The following is a 25,593-nucleotide window of genomic DNA, read 5'->3' on the forward strand; positions in this document are numbered from 1 at the left end:
TAACTGAGCTGTTTGTATGTATGTAGCAGAGCTGTGTGCATGCATAGCAGAGCTTAATGTGCATGTACTGTGCATTCAGCAGTGATGTGATTATGTGTGTGCTGCATAGAATGCATATAAATTGCCTGCTGCAAATGTATATGAGTATAATATACCTGCTGCAGAGAAACACTAACATTAGATCTCTATCCACACTATTCTACCTTACATCATTAACGGTAGTATTATCAAATCCTCCACAAATTTATACCTCCAGGAAATTTAACCTGGAGTGTGATTTAATTTAAGGGGAGTTCAATAGTAAGAAAAATATGATACTTTCCATAAATTAGTAGCAAAATGTTTAAACGACACCTATCATAAAAACAGCCTCCTCCATATCCCCTCAAGCTGTCCTATCCATCACCAAGATAGGTGCATTTTCTGCCATTTAGGTAGAAGTAATCTTCAAACAATTTGCTTCTAATTTAGATAAAGTACCAGCAAGGTAAATCATGCAAACTCTACATGTGATGATTGTCTATTAAACAATAGTTGTAATATTTTTTTGTAAACTTCCATTTTCTCTATGCCCGATCTACACTACTTCATTTTTTTAGTAGGTAGTAGTACATAATGACATGGCCTTCACCTATAACATCCGTACATCTACTGAACTGGGCACCATCAGTCGTATTTAACAGGTCCCAAATACTTAAATGCATCTCAATATGTCTTCTAGAAAGGCTGTCAGGCTTATAAAGTTTACTGGAAGAATATTAAAATTATAGGAAGAGTGTGACAATTTATCAGTGCCTAAAGGCACCACAAAAAAACTCAGCATGGTAAAACTCTTGGTTTTGACCCGTTATAACATAAATGGCAAAAATGCATTGTAAATAAATGTAATTTTTAACACCAGTATCTATTAGACAATAAGACGTACTTTTTAGCAATGAAAAAACTTGCTAAAATATGTATTATTCTTACAGTCCGGAGGCAGCGTATTCAGAATGAGGAGAATGCTGACAGCATCCTTCCTGATCAATGAGAGAACTGTTCTCTCTGTGCTTGCCCTTCACTGATCTATCTGATCGGTGTGGTACTGGAGAGAAAGATACTGGGACTTGTAAGGAAACTGAACGTTCCTGTTTAGCTGAAGGACCTTTCACATCATGTGATCAGTCACATTCCTGAACGGAATTTCAAAATGTGGTAATATATACAGTTGTTGCGTGTATGTCTGTTTTTATGGGCGTTTGTATGTATATGTATATATATATATATATATATATATATATATATATCAGTGTTGAGTGTACATAGTGGAGCTGTATGTGTATATATGAGAGATGTGTGTAGATAGGAAAGCTATGTTTGTGACTGTAGGAGAGTTGTGTGTTTGTATGTAGCTGAGCTCTGTGTATGCTGCAGAGGTGTGTGAATGTATGTAACAGAGATGTGTGTATGTAAGACCGCTGTGTGTAACTGAGCTGTTTGTATGTATGTAGCAGAGCTGTGTGCATGCATAGCAGAGCTTAATGTGCATGTACTGTGCATTCAGCAGTGATGTGATTATGTGTGTGCTGCATAGAATGCATATAAATTGCCTGCTGCAAATGTATAAGAGTATAATATACCTGCTGCAGAGAAACACTAACATTAGATCTCTATCCACACTATTCTACCTTACATCATTAACGGTAGTATTATCAAATCCTCCACAAATTTATACCTCCAGGAAATTTAACCTGGAGTGTGATTTAATTTAAGGGGAGTTCAATAGTAAGAAAAATATGATACTTTCCATAAATTAGTAGCAAAGTGTTTAAACGACACCTATCATAAAAACAGCCTCCTCCATATCCCCTCAAGCTGTCCTATCCATCACCAAGATAGGTGCATTTTCTGCCATTTAGGTAGAAGTAATCTTCAAACAATTTGCTTCTAATTTAGATAAAGTACCAGCAAGGTAAATCATGCAAACTCTACATGTGATGATTGTCTATTAAACAATAGTTGTAATATTTTTTTGTAAACTTCCATTTTCTCTATGCCCGATCTACACTACTTCATTTTTTTAGTAGGTAGTAGTACATAATGACATGGCCTTCACCTATAACATCCGTACATCTACTGAACTGGGCACCATCAGTCGTATTTAACAGGTCCCAAATACTTAAATGCATCTCAATATGTCTTCTAGAAAGGCTGTCAGGCTTATAAAGTTTACTGGAAGAATATTAAAATTATAGGAAGAGTGTGACAATTTATCAGTGCCTAAAGGCACCACAAAAAAACTCAGCATGGTAAAACTCTTGGTTTTGACCCGTTATAACATACATGGCAAAAATGCATTGTAAACAAATGTAATTTTTAACACCAGTATCTATTAGACAATAAGACGTACTTTTTAGCAATGAAAAAACTTGCTAAAATATGTATTATTCTTACAGTCCGGAGGCAGCGTATTCAGAATGAGGAGAATGCTGACAGCATCCTTCCTGATCAATGAGAGAACTGTTCTCTCTGTGCTTGCCCTTCACTGATCTATCTGATCGGTGTGGTACTGGAGAGAAAGATACTGGGACTTGTAAGGAAACTGAACGTTCCTGTTTAGCTGAAGGACCTTTCACATCATGTGATCAGTCACATTCCTGAACGGAATTTCAAAATGTGGTAATATATACAGTTGTTGCGTGTATGTCTGTTTTTATGGGCGTTTGTATGTATATGTATATATATATATATATATATATATATATATATCAGTGTTGAGTGTACATAGTGGAGCTGTATGTGTATATATGAGAGATGTGTGTAGATAGGAAAGCTATGTTTGTGACTGTAGGAGAGTTGTGTGTTTGTATGTAGCTGAGCTCTGTGTATGCTGCAGAGGTGTGTGAATGTATGTAACAGAGATGTGTGTATGTAAGACCGCTGTGTGTAACTGAGCTGTTTGTATGTATGTAGCAGAGCTGTGTGCATGCATAGCAGAGCTTAATGTGCATGTACTGTGCATTCAGCAGTGATGTGATTATGTGTGTGCTGCATAGAATGCATATAAATTGCCTGCTGCAAATGTATAAGAGTATAATATACCTGCTGCAGAGAAACACTAACATTAGATCTCTATCCACACTATTCTACCTTACATCATTAACGGTAGTATTATCAAATCCTCCACAAATTTATACCTCCAGGAAATTTAACCTGGAGTGTGATTTAATTTAAGGGGAGTTCAATAGTAAGAAAAATATGATACTTTCCATAAATTAGTAGCAAAGTGTTTAAACGACACCTATCATAAAAACAGCCTCCTCCATATCCCCTCAAGCTGTCCTATCCATCACCAAGATAGGTGCATTTTCTGCCATTTAGGTAGAAGTAATCTTCAAACAATTTGCTTCTAATTTAGATAAAGTACCAGCAAGGTAAATCATGCAAACTCTACATGTGATGATTGTCTATTAAACAATAGTTGTAATATTTTTTTGTAAACTTCCATTTTCTCTATGCCCGATCTACACTACTTCATTTTTTTAGTAGGTAGTAGTACATAATGACATGGCCTTCACCTATAACATCCGTACATCTACTGAACTGGGCACCATCAGTCGTATTTAACAGGTCCCAAATACTTAAATGCATCTCAATATGTCTTCTAGAAAGGCTGTCAGGCTTATAAAGTTTACTGGAAGAATATTAAAATTATAGGAAGAGTGTGACAATTTATCAGTGCCTAAAGGCACCACAAAAAAACTCAGCATGGTAAAACTCTTGGTTTTGACCCGTTATAACATACATGGCAAAAATGCATTGTAAACAAATGTAATTTTTAACACCAGTATCTATTAGACAATAAGACGTACTTTTTAGCAATGAAAAAACTTGCTAAAATATGTATTATTCTTACAGTCCGGAGGCAGCGTATTCAGAATGAGGAGAATGCTGACAGCATCCTTCCTGATCAATGAGAGAACTGTTCTCTCTGTGCTTGCCCTTCACTGATCTATCTGATCGGTGTGGTACTGGAGAGAAAGATACTGGGACTTGTAAGGAAACTGAACGTTCCTGTTTAGCTGAAGGACCTTTCACATCATGTGATCAGTCACATTCCTGAACGGAATTTCAAAATGTGGTAATATATACAGTTGTTGCGTGTATGTCTGCTTTTATGGGCGTTTGTATGTATATGTATATATATATATATATATATATATATATATATATATCAGTGTTGAGTGTACATAGTGGAGCTGTATGTGTATATATGAGAGATGTGTGTAGATAGGAAAGCTATGTTTGTGACTGTAGGAGAGTTGTGTGTTTGTATGTAGCTGAGCTCTGTGTATGCTGCAGAGGTGTGTGAATGTATGTAACAGAGATGTGTGTATGTAAGACCGCTGTGTGTAACTGAGCTGTTTGTATGTATGTAGCAGAGCTGTGTGCATGCATAGCAGAGCTTAATGTGCATGTACTGTGCATTCAGCAGTGATGTGATTATGTGTGTGCTGCATAGAATGCATATAAATTGCCTGCTGCAAATGTATATGAGTATAATATACCTGCTGCAGAGAAACACTAACATTAGATCTCTATCCACACTATTCTACCTTACATCATTAACGGTAGTATTATCAAATCCTCCACAAATTTATACCTCCAGGAAATTTAACCTGGAGTGTGATTTAATTTAAGGGGAGTTCAATAGTAAGAAAAATATGATACTTTCCATAAATTAGTAGCAAAATGTTTAAACGACACCTATCATAAAAACAGCCTCCTCCATATCCCCTCAAGCTGTCCTATCCATCACCAAGATAGGTGCATTTTCTGCCATTTAGGTAGAAGTAATCTTCAAACAATTTGCTTCTAATTTAGATAAAGTACCAGCAAGGTAAATCATGCAAACTCTACATGTGATGATTGTCTATTAAACAATAGTTGTAATATTTTTTTGTAAACTTCCATTTTCTCTATGCCCGATCTACACTACTTCATTTTTTTAGTAGGTAGTAGTACATAATGACATGGCCTTCACCTATAACATCCGTACATCTACTGAACTGGGCACCATCAGTCGTATTTAACAGGTCCCAAATACTTAAATGCATCTCAATATGTCTTCTAGAAAGGCTGTCAGGCTTATAAAGTTTACTGGAAGAATATTAAAATTATAGGAAGAGTGTGACAATTTATCAGTGCCTAAAGGCACCACAAAAAAACTCAGCATGGTAAAACTCTTGGTTTTGACCCGTTATAACATAAATGGCAAAAATGCATTGTAAATAAATGTAATTTTTAACACCAGTATCTATTAGACAATAAGACGTACTTTTTAGCAATGAAAAAACTTGCTAAAATATGTATTATTCTTACAGTCCGGAGGCAGCGTATTCAGAATGAGGAGAATGCTGACAGCATCCTTCCTGATCAATGAGAGAACTGTTCTCTCTGTGCTTGCCCTTCACTGATCTATCTGATCGGTGTGGTACTGGAGAGAAAGATACTGGGACTTGTAAGGAAACTGAACGTTCCTGTTTAGCTGAAGGACCTTTCACATCATGTGATCAGTCACATTCCTGAACGGAATTTCAAAATGTGGTAATATATACAGTTGTTGCGTGTATGTCTGCTTTTATGGGCGTTTGTATGTATATGTATATATATATATATATATATATATATATATATATATCAGTGTTGAGTGTACATAGTGGAGCTGTATGTGTATATATGAGAGATGTGTGTAGATAGGAAAGCTATGTTTGTGACTGTAGGAGAGTTGTGTGTTTGTATGTAGCTGAGCTCTGTGTATGCTGCAGAGGTGTGTGAATGTATGTAACAGAGATGTGTGTATGTAAGACCGCTGTGTGTAACTGAGCTGTTTGTATGTATGTAGCAGAGCTGTGTGCATGCATAGCAGAGCTTAATGTGCATGTACTGTGCATTCAGCAGTGATGTGATTATGTGTGTGCTGCATAGAATGCATATAAATTGCCTGCTGCAAATGTATATGAGTATAATATACCTGCTGCAGAGAAACACTAACATTAGATCTCTATCCACACTATTCTACCTTACATCATTAACGGTAGTATTATCAAATCCTCCACAAATTTATACCTCCAGGAAATTTAACCTGGAGTGTGATTTAATTTAAGGGGAGTTCAATAGTAAGAAAAATATGATACTTTCCATAAATTAGTAGCAAAATGTTTAAACGACACCTATCATAAAAACAGCCTCCTCCATATCCCCTCAAGCTGTCCTATCCATCACCAAGATAGGTGCATTTTCTGCCATTTAGGTAGAAGTAATCTTCAAACAATTTGCTTCTAATTTAGATAAAGTACCAGCAAGGTAAATCATGCAAACTCTACATGTGATGATTGTCTATTAAACAATAGTTGTAATATTTTTTTGTAAACTTCCATTTTCTCTATGCCCGATCTACACTACTTCATTTTTTTAGTAGGTAGTAGTACATAATGACATGGCCTTCACCTATAACATCCGTACATCTACTGAACTGGGCACCATCAGTCGTATTTAACAGGTCCCAAATACTTAAATGCATCTCAATATGTCTTCTAGAAAGGCTGTCAGGCTTATAAAGTTTACTGGAAGAATATTAAAATTATAGGAAGAGTGTGACAATTTATCAGTGCCTAAAGGCACCACAAAAAAACTCAGCATGGTAAAACTCTTGGTTTTGACCCGTTATAACATAAATGGCAAAAATGCATTGTAAATAAATGTAATTTTTAACACCAGTATCTATTAGACAATAAGACGTACTTTTTAGCAATGAAAAAACTTGCTAAAATATGTATTATTCTTACAGTCCGGAGGCAGCGTATTCAGAATGAGGAGAATGCTGACAGCATCCTTCCTGATCAATGAGAGAACTGTTCTCTCTGTGCTTGCCCTTCACTGATCTATCTGATCGGTGTGGTACTGGAGAGAAAGATACTGGGACTTGTAAGGAAACTGAACGTTCCTGTTTAGCTGAAGGACCTTTCACATCATGTGATCAGTCACATTCCTGAACGGAATTTCAAAATGTGGTAATATATACAGTTGTTGCGTGTATGTCTGTTTTTATGGGCGTTTGTATGTATATGTATATATATATATATATATATATATATATATATATATATATATATCAGTGTTGAGTGTACATAGTGGAGCTGTATGTGTATATATGAGAGATGTGTGTAGATAGGAAAGCTATGTTTGTGACTGTAGGAGAGTTGTGTGTTTGTATGTAGCTGAGCTCTGTGTATGCTGCAGAGGTGTGTGAATGTATGTAACAGAGATGTGTGTATGTAAGACCGCTGTGTGTAACTGAGCTGTTTGTATGTATGTAGCAGAGCTGTGTGCATGCATAGCAGAGCTTAATGTGCATGTACTGTGCATTCAGCAGTGATGTGATTATGTGTGTGCTGCATAGAATGCATATAAATTGCCTGCTGCAAATGTATAAGAGTATAATATACCTGCTGCAGAGAAACACTAACATTAGATCTCTATCCACACTATTCTACCTTACATCATTAACGGTAGTATTATCAAATCCTCCACAAATTTATACCTCCAGGAAATTTAACCTGGAGTGTGATTTAATTTAAGGGGAGTTCAATAGTAAGAAAAATATGATACTTTCCATAAATTAGTAGCAAAGTGTTTAAACGACACCTATCATAAAAACAGCCTCCTCCATATCCCCTCAAGCTGTCCTATCCATCACCAAGATAGGTGCATTTTCTGCCATTTAGGTAGAAGTAATCTTCAAACAATTTGCTTCTAATTTAGATAAAGTACCAGCAAGGTAAATCATGCAAACTCTACATGTGATGATTGTCTATTAAACAATAGTTGTAATATTTTTTTGTAAACTTCCATTTTCTCTATGCCCGATCTACACTACTTCATTTTTTTAGTAGGTAGTAGTACATAATGACATGGCCTTCACCTATAACATCCGTACATCTACTGAACTGGGCACCATCAGTCGTATTTAACAGGTCCCAAATACTTAAATGCATCTCAATATGTCTTCTAGAAAGGCTGTCAGGCTTATAAAGTTTACTGGAAGAATATTAAAATTATAGGAAGAGTGTGACAATTTATCAGTGCCTAAAGGCACCACAAAAAAACTCAGCATGGTAAAACTCTTGGTTTTGACCCGTTATAACATACATGGCAAAAATGCATTGTAAACAAATGTAATTTTTAACACCAGTATCTATTAGACAATAAGACGTACTTTTTAGCAATGAAAAAACTTGCTAAAATATGTATTATTCTTACAGTCCGGAGGCAGCGTATTCAGAATGAGGAGAATGCTGACAGCATCCTTCCTGATCAATGAGAGAACTGTTCTCTCTGTGCTTGCCCTTCACTGATCTATCTGATCGGTGTGGTACTGGAGAGAAAGATACTGGGACTTGTAAGGAAACTGAACGTTCCTGTTTAGCTGAAGGACCTTTCACATCATGTGATCAGTCACATTCCTGAACGGAATTTCAAAATGTGGTAATATATACAGTTGTTGCGTGTATGTCTGCTTTTATGGGCGTTTGTATGTATATGTATATATATATATATATATATATATATATATATATATCAGTGTTGAGTGTACATAGTGGAGCTGTATGTGTATATATGAGAGATGTGTGTAGATAGGAAAGCTATGTTTGTGACTGTAGGAGAGTTGTGTGTTTGTATGTAGCTGAGCTCTGTGTATGCTGCAGAGGTGTGTGAATGTATGTAACAGAGATGTGTGTATGTAAGACCGCTGTGTGTAACTGAGCTGTTTGTATGTATGTAGCAGAGCTGTGTGCATGCATAGCAGAGCTTAATGTGCATGTACTGTGCATTCAGCAGTGATGTGATTATGTGTGTGCTGCATAGAATGCATATAAATTGCCTGCTGCAAATGTATATGAGTATAATATACCTGCTGCAGAGAAACACTAACATTAGATCTCTATCCACACTATTCTACCTTACATCATTAACGGTAGTATTATCAAATCCTCCACAAATTTATACCTCCAGGAAATTTAACCTGGAGTGTGATTTAATTTAAGGGGAGTTCAATAGTAAGAAAAATATGATACTTTCCATAAATTAGTAGCAAAATGTTTAAACGACACCTATCATAAAAACAGCCTCCTCCATATCCCCTCAAGCTGTCCTATCCATCACCAAGATAGGTGCATTTTCTGCCATTTAGGTAGAAGTAATCTTCAAACAATTTGCTTCTAATTTAGATAAAGTACCAGCAAGGTAAATCATGCAAACTCTACATGTGATGATTGTCTATTAAACAATAGTTGTAATATTTTTTTGTAAACTTCCATTTTCTCTATGCCCGATCTACACTACTTCATTTTTTTAGTAGGTAGTAGTACATAATGACATGGCCTTCACCTATAACATCCGTACATCTACTGAACTGGGCACCATCAGTCGTATTTAACAGGTCCCAAATACTTAAATGCATCTCAATATGTCTTCTAGAAAGGCTGTCAGGCTTATAAAGTTTACTGGAAGAATATTAAAATTATAGGAAGAGTGTGACAATTTATCAGTGCCTAAAGGCACCACAAAAAAACTCAGCATGGTAAAACTCTTGGTTTTGACCCGTTATAACATAAATGGCAAAAATGCATTGTAAATAAATGTAATTTTTAACACCAGTATCTATTAGACAATAAGACGTACTTTTTAGCAATGAAAAAACTTGCTAAAATATGTATTATTCTTACAGTCCGGAGGCAGCGTATTCAGAATGAGGAGAATGCTGACAGCATCCTTCCTGATCAATGAGAGAACTGTTCTCTCTGTGCTTGCCCTTCACTGATCTATCTGATCGGTGTGGTACTGGAGAGAAAGATACTGGGACTTGTAAGGAAACTGAACGTTCCTGTTTAGCTGAAGGACCTTTCACATCATGTGATCAGTCACATTCCTGAACGGAATTTCAAAATGTGGTAATATATACAGTTGTTGCGTGTATGTCTGTTTTTATGGGCGTTTGTATGTATATGTATATATATATATATATATATATATATATATCAGTGTTGAGTGTACATAGTGGAGCTGTATGTGTATATATGAGAGATGTGTGTAGATAGGAAAGCTATGTTTGTGACTGTAGGAGAGTTGTGTGTTTGTATGTAGCTGAGCTCTGTGTATGCTGCAGAGGTGTGTGAATGTATGTAACAGAGATGTGTGTATGTAAGACCGCTGTGTGTAACTGAGCTGTTTGTATGTATGTAGCAGAGCTGTGTGCATGCATAGCAGAGCTTAATGTGCATGTACTGTGCATTCAGCAGTGATGTGATTATGTGTGTGCTGCATAGAATGCATATAAATTGCCTGCTGCAAATGTATAAGAGTATAATATACCTGCTGCAGAGAAACACTAACATTAGATCTCTATCCACACTATTCTACCTTACATCATTAACGGTAGTATTATCAAATCCTCCACAAATTTATACCTCCAGGAAATTTAACCTGGAGTGTGATTTAATTTAAGGGGAGTTCAATAGTAAGAAAAATATGATACTTTCCATAAATTAGTAGCAAAGTGTTTAAACGACACCTATCATAAAAACAGCCTCCTCCATATCCCCTCAAGCTGTCCTATCCATCACCAAGATAGGTGCATTTTCTGCCATTTAGGTAGAAGTAATCTTCAAACAATTTGCTTCTAATTTAGATAAAGTACCAGCAAGGTAAATCATGCAAACTCTACATGTGATGATTGTCTATTAAACAATAGTTGTAATATTTTTTTGTAAACTTCCATTTTCTCTATGCCCGATCTACACTACTTCATTTTTTTAGTAGGTAGTAGTACATAATGACATGGCCTTCACCTATAACATCCGTACATCTACTGAACTGGGCACCATCAGTCGTATTTAACAGGTCCCAAATACTTAAATGCATCTCAATATGTCTTCTAGAAAGGCTGTCAGGCTTATAAAGTTTACTGGAAGAATATTAAAATTATAGGAAGAGTGTGACAATTTATCAGTGCCTAAAGGCACCACAAAAAAACTCAGCATGGTAAAACTCTTGGTTTTGATCCGTTATAACATACATGGCAAAAATGCATTGTAAACAAATGTAATTTTTAACACCAGTATCTATTAGACAATAAGACGTACTTTTTAGCAATGAAAAAACTTGCTAAAATATGTATTATTCTTACAGTCCGGAGGCAGCGTATTCAGAATGAGGAGAATGCTGACAGCATCCTTCCTGATCAATGAGAGAACTGTTCTCTCTGTGCTTGCCCTTCACTGATCTATCTGATCGGTGTGGTACTGGAGAGAAAGATACTGGGACTTGTAAGGAAACTGAACGTTCCTGTTTAGCTGAAGGACCTTTCACATCATGTGATCAGTCACATTCCTGAACGGAATTTCAAAATGTGGTAATATATACAGTTGTTGCGTGTATGTCTGCTTTTATGGGCGTTTGTATGTATATGTATATATATATATATATATATATATATATATATATATATATCAGTGTTGAGTGTACATAGTGGAGCTGTATGTGTATATATGAGAGATGTGTGTAGATAGGAAAGCTATGTTTGTGACTGTAGGAGAGTTGTGTGTTTGTATGTAGCTGAGCTCTGTGTATGCTGCAGAGGTGTGTGAATGTATGTAACAGAGATGTGTGTATGTAAGACCGCTGTGTGTAACTGAGCTGTTTGTATGTATGTAGCAGAGCTGTGTGCATGCATAGCAGAGCTTAATGTGCATGTACTGTGCATTCAGCAGTGATGTGATTATGTGTGTGCTGCATAGAATGCATATAAATTGCCTGCTGCAAATGTATATGAGTATAATATACCTGCTGCAGAGAAACACTAACATTAGATCTCTATCCACACTATTCTACCTTACATCATTAACGGTAGTATTATCAAATCCTCCACAAATTTATACCTCCAGGAAATTTAACCTGGAGTGTGATTTAATTTAAGGGGAGTTCAATAGTAAGAAAAATATGATACTTTCCATAAATTAGTAGCAAAATGTTTAAACGACACCTATCATAAAAACAGCCTCCTCCATATCCCCTCAAGCTGTCCTATCCATCACCAAGATAGGTGCATTTTCTGCCATTTAGGTAGAAGTAATCTTCAAACAATTTGCTTCTAATTTAGATAAAGTACCAGCAAGGTAAATCATGCAAACTCTACATGTGATGATTGTCTATTAAACAATAGTTGTAGTATTTTTTTGTAAACTTCCATTTTCTCTATGCCCGATCTACACTACTTCATTTTTTTAGTAGGTAGTAGTACATAATGACATGGCCTTCACCTATAACATCCGTACATCTACTGAACTGGGCACCATCAGTCGTATTTAACAGGTCCCAAATACTTAAATGCATCTCAATATGTCTTCTAGAAAGGCTGTCAGGCTTATAAAGTTTACTGGAAGAATATTAAAATTATAGGAAGAGTGTGACAATTTATCAGTGCCTAAAGGCACCACAAAAAAACTCAGCATGGTAAAACTCTTGGTTTTGACCCGTTATAACATAAATGGCAAAAATGCATTGTAAATAAATGTAATTTTTAACACCAGTATCTATTAGACAATAAGACGTACTTTTTAGCAATGAAAAAACTTGCTAAAATATGTATTATTCTTACAGTCCGGAGGCAGCGTATTCAGAATGAGGAGAATGCTGACAGCATCCTTCCTGATCAATGAGAGAACTGTTCTCTCTGTGCTTGCCCTTCACTGATCTATCTGATCGGTGTGGTACTGGAGAGAAAGATACTGGGACTTGTAAGGAAACTGAACGTTCCTGTTTAGCTGAAGGACCTTTCACATCATGTGATCAGTCACATTCCTGAACGGAATTTCAAAATGTGGTAATATATACAGTTGTTGCGTGTATGTCTGCTTTTATGGGCGTTTGTATGTATATGTATATATATATATATATATATATATATATATATCAGTGTTGAGTGTACATAGTGGAGCTGTATGTGTATATATGAGAGATGTGTGTAGATAGGAAAGCTATGTTTGTGACTGTAGGAGAGTTGTGTGTTTGTATGTAGCTGAGCTCTGTGTATGCTGCAGAGGTGTGTGAATGTATGTAACAGAGATGTGTGTATGTAAGACCGCTGTGTGTAACTGAGCTGTTTGTATGTATGTAGCAGAGCTGTGTGCATGCATAGCAGAGCTTAATGTGCATGTACTGTGCATTCAGCAGTGATGTGATTATGTGTGTGCTGCATAGAATGCATATAAATTGCCTGCTGCAAATGTATAAGAGTATAATATACCTGCTGCAGAGAAACACTAACATTAGATCTCTATCCACACTATTCTACCTTACATCATTAACGGTAGTATTATCAAATCCTCCACAAATTTATACCTCCAGGAAATTTAACCTGGAGTGTGATTTAATTTAAGGGGAGTTCAATAGTAAGAAAAATATGATACTTTCCATAAATTAGTAGCAAAGTGTTTAAACGACACCTATCATAAAAACAGCCTCCTCCATATCCCCTCAAGCTGTCCTATCCATCACCAAGATAGGTGCATTTTCTGCCATTTAGGTAGAAGTAATCTTCAAACAATTTGCTTCTAATTTAGATAAAGTACCAGCAAGGTAAATCATGCAAACTCTACATGTGATGATTGTCTATTAAACAATAGTTGTAATATTTTTTTGTAAACTTCCATTTTCTCTATGCCCGATCTACACTACTTCATTTTTTTAGTAGGTAGTAGTACATAATGACATGGCCTTCACCTATAACATCCGTACATCTACTGAACTGGGCACCATCAGTCGTATTTAACAGGTCCCAAATACTTAAATGCATCTCAATATGTCTTCTAGAAAGGCTGTCAGGCTTATAAAGTTTACTGGAAGAATATTAAAATTATAGGAAGAGTGTGACAATTTATCAGTGCCTAAAGGCACCACAAAAAAACTCAGCATGGTAAAACTCTTGGTTTTGACCCGTTATAACATACATGGCAAAAATGCATTGTAAACAAATGTAATTTTTAACACCAGTATCTATTAGACAATAAGACGTACTTTTTAGCAATGAAAAAACTTGCTAAAATATGTATTATTCTTACAGTCCGGAGGCAGCGTATTCAGAATGAGGAGAATGCTGACAGCATCCTTCCTGATCAATGAGAGAACTGTTCTCTCTGTGCTTGCCCTTCACTGATCTATCTGATCGGTGTGGTACTGGAGAGAAAGATACTGGGACTTGTAAGGAAACTGAACGTTCCTGTTTAGCTGAAGGACCTTTCACATCATGTGATCAGTCACATTCCTGAACGGAATTTCAAAATGTGGTAATATATACAGTTGTTGCGTGTATGTCTGTTTTTATGGGCGTTTGTATGTATATGTATATATATATATATATATATATATCAGTGTTGAGTGTACATAGTGGAGCTGTATGTGTATATATGAGAGATGTGTGTAGATAGGAAAGCTATGTTTGTGACTGTAGGAGAGTTGTGTGTTTGTATGTAGCTGAGCTCTGTGTATGCTGCAGAGGTGTGTGAATGTATGTAACAGAGATGTGTGTATGTAAGACCGCTGTGTGTAACTGAGCTGTTTGTATGTATGTAGCAGAGCTGTGTGCATGCATAGCAGAGCTTAATGTGCATGTACTGTGCATTCAGCAGTGATGTGATTATGTGTGTGCTGCATAGAATGCATATAAATTGCCTGCTGCAAATGTATATGAGTATAATATACCTGCTGCAGAGAAACACTAACATTAGATCTCTATCCACACTATTCTACCTTACATCATTAACGGTAGTATTATCAAATCCTCCACAAATTTATACCTCCAGGAAATTTAACCTGGAGTGTGATTTAATTTAAGGGGAGTTCAATAGTAAGAAAAATATGATACTTTCCATAAATTAGTAGCAAAATGTTTAAACGACACCTATCATAAAAACAGCCTCCTCCATATCCCCTCAAGCTGTCCTATCCATCACCAAGATAGGTGCATTTTCTGCCATTTAGGTAGAAGTAATCTTCAAACAATTTGCTTCTAATTTAGATAAAGTACCAGCAAGGTAAATCATGCAAACTCTACATGTGATGATTGTCTATTAAACAATAGTTGTAATATTTTTTTGTAAACTTCCATTTTCTCTATGCCCGATCTACACTACTTCATTTTTTTAGTAGGTAGTAGTACATAATGACATGGCCTTCACCTATAACATCCGTACATCTACTGAACTGGGCACCATCAGTCGTATTTAACAGGTCCCAAATACTTAAATGCATCTCAATATGTCTTCTAGAAAGGCTGTCAGGCTTATAAAGTTTACTGGAAGAATATTAAAATTATAGGAAGAGTGTGACAATTTATCAGTGCCTAAAGGCACCACAAAAAAACTCAGCATGGTAAAACTCTTGGTTTTGACCCGTTATAACATAAATGGCAAAAATGCATTGTAAATAAATGTAATTTTTAACACCAGTATCTATTAGACAATAAGACGTACTTTTTAGCAATGAAAAAACTTGCTAAAATATGTATTATTCTTACAGTCCGGAGGCAGCGTATTCAGAATGAGGAGAATGCTGACAGCATCCTTCCTGATCAATGAGAGAACTGTTCTCTCTGTGCTTGCCCTTCACTGATCTATCTGATCGGTGTGGTACTGGAGAGAAAGATACTGGGACTTGTAAGGAAACTGAACGTTCCTGTTTAGCTGAAGGACCTTTCACATCATGTGATCAGTCACATTCCTGAACGGAATTTCAAAATGTGGTAATATATACAGTTGTTGCGTGTATGTCTGTTTTTATGGGCGTTTGTATGTATATGTATATATATATATATATATATATATATATATATATCAGTGTTGAGTGTACATAGTGGAGCTGTATGTGTATATATGAGAGATGTGTGTAGATAGGAAAGCTATGTTTGTGACTGTAGGAGAGTTGTGTGTTTGTATGTAGCTGAGCTCTGTGTATGCTGCAGAGGTGTGTGAATGTATGTAACAGAGATGTGTGTATGTAAGACCGCTGTGTGTAACTGAGCTGTTTGTATGTATGTAGCAGAGCTGTGTGCATGCATAGCAGAGCTTAATGTGCATGTACTGTGCATTCAGCAGTGATGTGATTATGTGTGTGCTGCATAGAATGCATATAAATTGCCTGCTGCAAATGTATAAGAGTATAATATACCTGCTGCAGAGAAACACTAACATTAGATCTCTATCCACACTATTCTACCTTACATCATTAACGGTAGTATTATCAAATCCTCCACAAATTTATACCTCCAGGAAATTTAACCTGGAGTGTGATTTAATTTAAGGGGAGTTCAATAGTAAGAAAAATATGATACTTTCCATAAATTAGTAGCAAAGTGTTTAAACGACACCTATCATAAAAACAGCCTCCTCCATATCCCCTCAAGCTGTCCTATCCATCACCAAGATAGGTGCATTTTCTGCCATTTAGGTAGAAGTAATCTTCAAACAATTTGCTTCTAATTTAGATAAAGTACCAGCAAGGTAAATCATGCAAACTCTACATGTGATGATTGTCTATTAAACAATAGTTGTAGTATTTTTTTGTAAACTTCCATTTTCTCTATGCCCGATCTACACTACTTCATTTTTTTAGTAGGTAGTAGTACATAATGACATGGCCTTCACCTATAACATCCGTACATCTACTGAACTGGGCACCATCAGTCGTATTTAACAGGTCCCAAATACTTAAATGCATCTCAATATGTCTTCTAGAAAGGCTGTCAGGCTTATAAAGTTTACTGGAAGAATATTAAAATTATAGGAAGAGTGTGACAATTTATCAGTGCCTAAAGGCACCACAAAAAAACTCAGCATGGTAAAACTCTTGGTTTTGATCCGTTATAACATACATGGCAAAAATGCATTGTAAACAAATGTAATTTTTAACACCAGTATCTATTAGACAATAAGACGTACTTTTTAGCAATGAAAAAACTTGCTAAAATATGTATTATTCTTACAGTCCGGAGGCAGCGTATTCAGAATGAGGAGAATGCTGACAGCATCCTTCCTGATCAATGAGAGAACTGTTCTCTCTGTGCTTGCCCTTCACTGATCTATCTGATCGGTGTGGTACTGGAGAGAAAGATACTGGGACTTGTAAGGAAACTGAACGTTCCTGTTTAGCTGAAGGACCTTTCACATCATGTGATCAGTCACATTCCTGAACGGAATTTCAAAATGTGGTAATATATACAGTTGTTGCGTGTATGTCTGCTTTTATGGGCGTTTGTATGTATATGTATATATATATATATATATATATATATATATATATATATATATATCAGTGTTGAGTGTACATAGTGGAGCTGTATGTGTATATATGAGAGATGTGTGTAGATAGGAAAGCTATGTTTGTGACTGTAGGAGAGTTGTGTGTTTGTATGTAGCTGAGCTCTGTGTATGCTGCAGAGGTGTGTGAATGTATGTAACAGAGATGTGTGTATGTAAGACCGCTGTGTGTAACTGAGCTGTTTGTATGTATGTAGCAGAGCTGTGTGCATGCATAGCAGAGCTTAATGTGCATGTACTGTGCATTCAGCAGTGATGTGATTATGTGTGTGCTGCATAGAATGCATATAAATTGCCTGCTGCAAATGTATATGAGTATAATATACCTGCTGCAGAGAAACACTAACATTAGATCTCTATCCACACTATTCTACCTTACATCATTAACGGTAGTATTATCAAATCCTCCACAAATTTATACCTCCAGGAAATTTAACCTGGAGTGTGATTTAATTTAAGGGGAGTTCAATAGTAAGAAAAATATGATACTTTCCATAAATTAGTAGCAAAATGTTTAAACGACACCTATCATAAAAACAGCCTCCTCCATATCCCCTCAAGCTGTCCTATCCATCACCAAGATAGGTGCATTTTCTGCCATTTAGATAGAAGTAATCTTCAAACAATTTGCTTCTAATTTAGATAAAGTACCAGCAAGGTAAATCATGCAAACTCTACATGTGATGATTGTCTATTAAACAATAGTTGTAGTATTTTTTTGTAAACTTCCATTTTCTCTATGCCCGATCTACACTACTTCATTTTTTTAGTAGGTAGTAGTACATAATGACATGGCCTTCACCTATAACATCCGTACATCTACTGAACTGGGCACCATCAGTCGTATTTAACAGGTCCCAAATACTTAAATGCATCTCAATATGTCTTCTAGAAAGGCTGTCAGGCTTATAAAGTTTACTGGAAGAATATTAAAATTATAGGAAGAGTGTGACAATTTATCAGTGCCTAAAGGCACCACAAAAAAACTCAGCATGGTAAAACTCTTGGTTTTGACCCGTTATAACATAAATGGCAAAAATGCATTGTAAATAAATGTAATTTTTAACACCAGTATCTATTAGACAATAAGACGTACTTTTTAGCAATGAAAAAACTTGCTAAAATATGTATTATTCTTACAGTCCGGAGGCAGCGTATTCAGAATGAGGAGAATGCTGACAGCATCCTTCCTGATCAATGAGAGAACTGTTCTCTCTGTGCTTGCCCTTCACTGATCTATCTGATCGGTGTGGTACTGGAGAGAAAGATACTGGGACTTGTAAGGAAACTGAACGTTCCTGTTTAGCTGAAGGACCTTTCACATCATGTGATCAGTCACATTCCTGAACGGAATTTCAAAATGTGGTAATATATACAGTTGTTGCGTGTATGTCTGTTTTTATGGGCGTTTGTATGTATATGTATATATATATATATATATATATATATATATATATATATATCAGTGTTGAGTGTACATAGTGGAGCTGTATGTGTATATATGAGAGATGTGTGTAGATAGGAAAGCTATGTTTGTGACTGTAGGAGAGTTGTGTGTTTGTATGTAGCTGAGCTCTGTGTATGCTGCAGAGGTGTGTGAATGTATGTAACAGAGATGTGTGTATGTAAGACCGCTGTGTGTAACTGAGCTGTTTGTATGTATGTAGCAGAGCTGTGTGCATGCATAGCAGAGCTTAATGTGCATGTACTGTGCATTCAGCAGTGATGTGATTATGTGTGTGCTGCATAGAATGCATATAAATTGCCTGCTGCAAATGTATAAGAGTATAATATACCTGCTGCAGAGAAACACTAACATTAGATCTCTATCCACACTATTCTACCTTACATCATTAACGGTAGTATTATCAAATCCTCCACAAATTTATACCTCCAGGAAATTTAACCTGGAGTGTGATTTAATTTAAGGGGAGTTCAATAGTAAGAAAAATATGATACTTTCCATAAATTAGTAGCAAAGTGTTTAAACGACACCTATCATAAAAACAGCCTCCTCCATATCCCCTCAAGCTGTCCTATCCATCACCAAGATAGGTGCATTTTCTGCCATTTAGGTAGAAGTAATCTTCAAACAATTTGCTTCTAATTTAGATAAAGTACCAGCAAGGTAAATCATGCAAACTCTACATGTGATGATTGTCTATTAAACAATAGTTGTAATATTTTTTTGTAAACTTCCATTTTCTCTATGCCCGATCTACACTACTTCATTTTTTTAGTAGGTAGTAGTACATAATGACATGGCCTTCACCTATAACATCCGTACATCTACTGAACTGGGCACCATCAGTCGTATTTAACAGGTCCCAAATACTTAAATGCATCTCAATATGTCTTCTAGAAAGGCTGTCAGGCTTATAAAGTTTACTGGAAGAATATTAAAATTATAGGAAGAGTGTGACAATTTATCAGTGCCTAAAGGCACCACAAAAAAACTCAGCATGGTAAAACTCTTGGTTTTGATCCGTTATAACATACATGGCAAAAATGCATTGTAAACAAATGTAATTTTTAACACCAGTATCTATTAGACAATAAGACGTACTTTTTAGCAATGAAAAAACTTGCTAAAATATGTATTATTCTTACAGTCCGGAGGCAGCGTATTCAGAATGAGGAGAATGCTGACAGCATCCTTCCTGATCAATGAGAGAACTGTTCTCTCTGTGCTTGCCCTTCACTGATCTATCTGATCGGTGTGGTACTGGAGAGAAAGATACTGGGACTTGTAAGGAAACTGAACGTTCCTGTTTAGCTGAAGGACCTTTCACATCATGTGATCAGTCACATTCCTGAACGGAATTTCAAAATGTGGTAATATATACAGTTGTTGCGTGTATGTCTGCTTTTATGGGCGTTTGTATGTATATGTATATATATATATATATATATATATATATATATATATATATCAGTGTTGAGTGTACATAGTGGAGCTGTATGTGTATATATGAGAGATGTGTGTAGATAGGAAAGCTATGTTTGTGACTGTAGGAGAGTTGTGTGTTTGTATGTAGCTGAGCTCTGTGTATGCTGCAGAGGTGTGTGAATGTATGTAACAGAGATGTGTGTATGTAAGACCGCTGTGTGTAACTGAGCTGTTTGTATGTATGTAGCAGAGCTGTGTGCATGCATAGCAGAGCTTAATGTGCATGTACTGTGCATTCAGCAGTGATGTGATTATGTGTGTGCTGCATAGAATGCATATAAATTGCCTGCTGCAAATGTATATGAGTATAATATACCTGCTGCAGAGAAACACTAACATTAGATCTCTATCCACACTATTCTACCTTACATCATTAACGGTAGTATTATCAAATCCTCCACAAATTTATACCTCCAGGAAATTTAACCTGGAGTGTGATTTAATTTAAGGGGAGTTCAATAGTAAGAAAAATATGATACTTTCCATAAATTAGTAGCAAAATGTTTAAACGACACCTATCATAAAAACAGCCTCCTCCATATCCCCTCAAGCTGTCCTATCCATCACCAAGATAGGTGCATTTTCTGCCATTTAGGTAGAAGTAATCTTCAAACAATTTGCTTCTAATTTAGATAAAGTACCAGCAAGGTAAATCATGCAAACTCTACATGTGATGATTGTCTATTAAACAATAGTTGTAGTATTTTTTTGTAAACTTCCATTTTCTCTATGCCCGATCTACACTACTTCATTTTTTTAGTAGGTAGTAGTACATAATGACATGGCCTTCACCTATAACATCCGTACATCTACTGAACTGGGCACCATCAGTCGTATTTAACAGGTCCCAAATACTTAAATGCATCTCAATATGTCTTCTAGAAAGGCTGTCAGGCTTATAAAGTTTACTGGAAGAATATTAAAATTATAGGAAGAGTGTGACAATTTATCAGTGCCTAAAGGCACCACAAAAAAACTCAGCATGGTAAAACTCTTGGTTTTGACCCGTTATAACATAAATGGCAAAAATGCATTGTAAATAAATGTAATTTTTAACACCAGTATCTATTAGACAATAAGACGTACTTTTTAGCAATGAAAAAACTTGCTAAAATATGTATTATTCTTACAGTCCGGAGGCAGCGTATTCAGAATGAGGAGAATGCTGACAGCATCCTTCCTGATCAATGAGAGAACTGTTCTCTCTGTGCTTGCCCTTCACTGATCTATCTGATCGGTGTGGTACTGGAGAGAAAGATACTGGGACTTGTAAGGAAACTGAACGTTCCTGTTTAGCTGAAGGACCTTTCACATCATGTGATCAGTCACATTCCTGAACGGAATTTCAAAATGTGGTAATATATACAGTTGTTGCGTGTATGTCTGCTTTTATGGGCGTTTGTATGTATATGTATATATATATATATATATATATATATATATATCAGTGTTGAGTGTACATAGTGGAGCTGTATGTGTATATATGAGAGATGTGTGTAGATAGGAAAGCTATGTTTGTGACTGTAGGAGAGTTGTGTGTTTGTATGTAGCTGAGCTCTGTGTATGCTGCAGAGGTGTGTGAATGTATGTAACAGAGATGTGTGTATGTAAGACCGCTGTGTGTAACTGAGCTGTTTGTATGTATGTAGCAGAGCTGTGTGCATGCATAGCAGAGCTTAATGTGCATGTACTGTGCATTCAGCAGTGATGTGATTATGTGTGTGCTGCATAGAATGCATATAAATTGCCTGCTGCAAATGTATAAGAGTATAATATACCTGCTGCAGAGAAACACTAACATTAGATCTCTATCCACACTATTCTACCTTACATCATTAACGGTAGTATTATCAAATCCTCCACAAATTTATACCTCCAGGAAATTTAACCTGGAGTGTGATTTAATTTAAGGGGAGTTCAATAGTAAGAAAAATATGATACTTTCCATAAATTAGTAGCAAAGTGTTTAAACGACACCTATCATAAAAACAGCCTCCTCCATATCCCCTCAAGCTGTCCTATCCATCACCAAGATAGGTGCATTTTCTGCCATTTAGGTAGAAGTAATCTTCAAACAATTTGCTTCTAATTTAGATAAAGTACCAGCAAGGTAAATCATGCAAACTCTACATGTGATGATTGTCTATTAAACAATAGTTGTAATATTTTTTTGTAAACTTCCATTTTCTCTATGCCCGATCTACACTACTTCATTTTTTTAGTAGGTAGTAGTACATAATGACATGGCCTTCACCTATAACATCCGTACATCTACTGAACTGGGCACCATCAGTCGTATTTAACAGGTCCCAAATACTTAAATGCATCTCAATATGTCTTCTAGAAAGGCTGTCAGGCTTATAAAGTTTACTGGAAGAATATTAAAATTATAGGAAGAGTGTGACAATTTATCAGTGCCTAAAGGCACCACAAAAAAACTCAGCATGGTAAAACTCTTGGTTTTGACCCGTTATAACATACATGGCAAAAATGCATTGTAAACAAATGTAATTTTTAACACCAGTATCTATTAGACAATAAGACGTACTTTTTAGCAATGAAAAAACTTGCTAAAATATGTATTATTCTTACAGTCCGGAGGCAGCGTATTCAGAATGAGGAGAATGCTGACAGCATCCTTCCTGATCAATGAGAGAACTGTTCTCTCTGTGCTTGCCCTTCACTGATCTATCTGATCGGTGTGGTACTGGAGAGAAAGATACTGGGACTTGTAAGGAAACTGAACGTTCCTGTTTAGCTGAAGGACCTTTCACATCATGTGATCAGTCACATTCCTGAACGGAATTTCAAAATGTGGTAATATATACAGTTGTTGCGTGTATGTCTGTTTTTATGGGCGTTTGTATGTATATGTATATATATATATATATATATATATCAGTGTTGAGTGTACATAGTGGAGCTGTATGTGTATATATGAGAGATGTGTGTAGATAGGAAAGCTATGTTTGTGACTGTAGGAGAGTTGTGTGTTTGTATGTAGCTGAGCTCTGTGTATGCTGCAGAGGTGTGTGAATGTATGTAACAGAGATGTGTGTATGTAAGACCGCTGTGTGTAACTGAGCTGTTTGTATGTATGTAGCAGAGCTGTGTGCATGCATAGCAGAGCTTAATGTGCATGTACTGTGCATTCAGCAGTGATGTGATTATGTGTGTGCTGCATAGAATGCATATAAATTGCCTGCTGCAAATGTATATGAGTATAATATACCTGCTGCAGAGAAACACTAACATTAGATCTCTATCCACACTATTCTACCTTACATCATTAACGGTAGTATTATCAAATCCTCCACAAATTTATACCTCCAGGAAATTTAACCTGGAGTGTGATTTAATTTAAGGGGAGTTCAATAGTAAGAAAAATATGATACTTTCCATAAATTAGTAGCAAAATGTTTAAACGACACCTATCATAAAAACAGCCTCCTCCATATCCCCTCAAGCTGTCCTATCCATCACCAAGATAGGTGCATTTTCTGCCATTTAGGTAGAAGTAATCTTCAAACAATTTGCTTCTAATTTAGATAAAGTACCAGCAAGGTAAATCATGCAAACTCTACATGTGATGATTGTCTATTAAACAATAGTTGTAATATTTTTTTGTAAACTTCCATTTTCTCTATGCCCGATCTACACTACTTCATTTTTTTAGTAGGTAGTAGTACATAATGACATGGCCTTCACCTATAACATCCGTACATCTACTGAACTGGGCACCATCAGTCGTATTTAACAGGTCCCAAATACTTAAATGCATCTCAATATGTCTTCTAGAAAGGCTGTCAGGCTTATAAAGTTTACTGGAAGAATATTAAAATTATAGGAAGAGTGTGACAATTTATCAGTGCCTAAAGGCACCACAAAAAAACTCAGCATGGTAAAACTCTTGGTTTTGACCCGTTATAACATAAATGGCAAAAATGCATTGTAAATAAATGTAATTTTTAACACCAGTATCTATTAGACAATAAGACGTACTTTTTAGCAATGAAAAAACTTGCTAAAATATGTATTATTCTTACAGTCCGGAGGCAGCGTATTCAGAATGAGGAGAATGCTGACAGCATCCTTCCTGATCAATGAGAGAACTGTTCTCTCTGTGCTTGCCCTTCACTGATCTATCTGATCGGTGTGGTACTGGAGAGAAAGATACTGGGACTTGTAAGGAAACTGAACGTTCCTGTTTAGCTGAAGGACCTTTCACATCATGTGATCAGTCACATTCCTGAACGGAATTTCAAAATGTGGTAATATATACAGTTGTTGCGTGTATGTCTGTTTTTATGGGCGTTTGTATGTATATGTATATATATATATATATATATATATATATATATATCAGTGTTGAGTGTACATAGTGGAGCTGTATGTGTATATATGAGAGATGTGTGTAGATAGGAAAGCTATGTTTGTGACTGTAGGAGAGTTGTGTGTTTGTATGTAGCTGAGCTCTGTGTATGCTGCAGAGGTGTGTGAATGTATGTAACAGAGATGTGTGTATGTAAGACCGCTGTGTGTAACTGAGCTGTTTGTATGTATGTAGCAGAGCTGTGTGCATGCATAGCAGAGCTTAATGTGCATGTACTGTGCATTCAGCAGTGATGTGATTATGTGTGTGCTGCATAGAATGCATATAAATTGCCTGCTGCAAATGTATAAGAGTATAATATACCTGCTGCAGAGAAACACTAACATTAGATCTCTATCCACACTATTCTACCTTACATCATTAACGGTAGTATTATCAAATCCTCCACAAATTTATACCTCCAGGAAATTTAACCTGGAGTGTGATTTAATTTAAGGGGAGTTCAATAGTAAGAAAAATATGATACTTTCCATAAATTAGTAGCAAAGTGTTTAAACGACACCTATCATAAAAACAGCCTCCTCCATATCCCCTCAAGCTGTCCTATCCATCACCAAGATAGGTGCATTTTCTGCCATTTAGGTAGAAGTAATCTTCAAACAATTTGCTTCTAATTTAGATAAAGTACCAGCAAGGTAAATCATGCAAACTCTACATGTGATGATTGTCTATTAAACAATAGTTGTAGTATTTTTTTGTAAACTTCCATTTTCTCTATGCCCGATCTACACTACTTCATTTTTTTAGTAGGTAGTAGTACATAATGACATGGCCTTCACCTATAACATCCGTACATCTACTGAACTGGGCACCATCAGTCGTATTTAACAGGTCCCAAA

The sequence above is a fragment of the Phyllobates terribilis genome, unplaced genomic scaffold, assembly GCF_046119375.1.
Source record: "Phyllobates terribilis strain yellow unplaced genomic scaffold, ASM4611937v1 Scaffold_10__3_contigs__length_209671492, whole genome shotgun sequence".
NCBI classification, from domain to species: Eukaryota; Metazoa; Chordata; class Amphibia; order Anura; family Dendrobatidae; genus Phyllobates; species Phyllobates terribilis.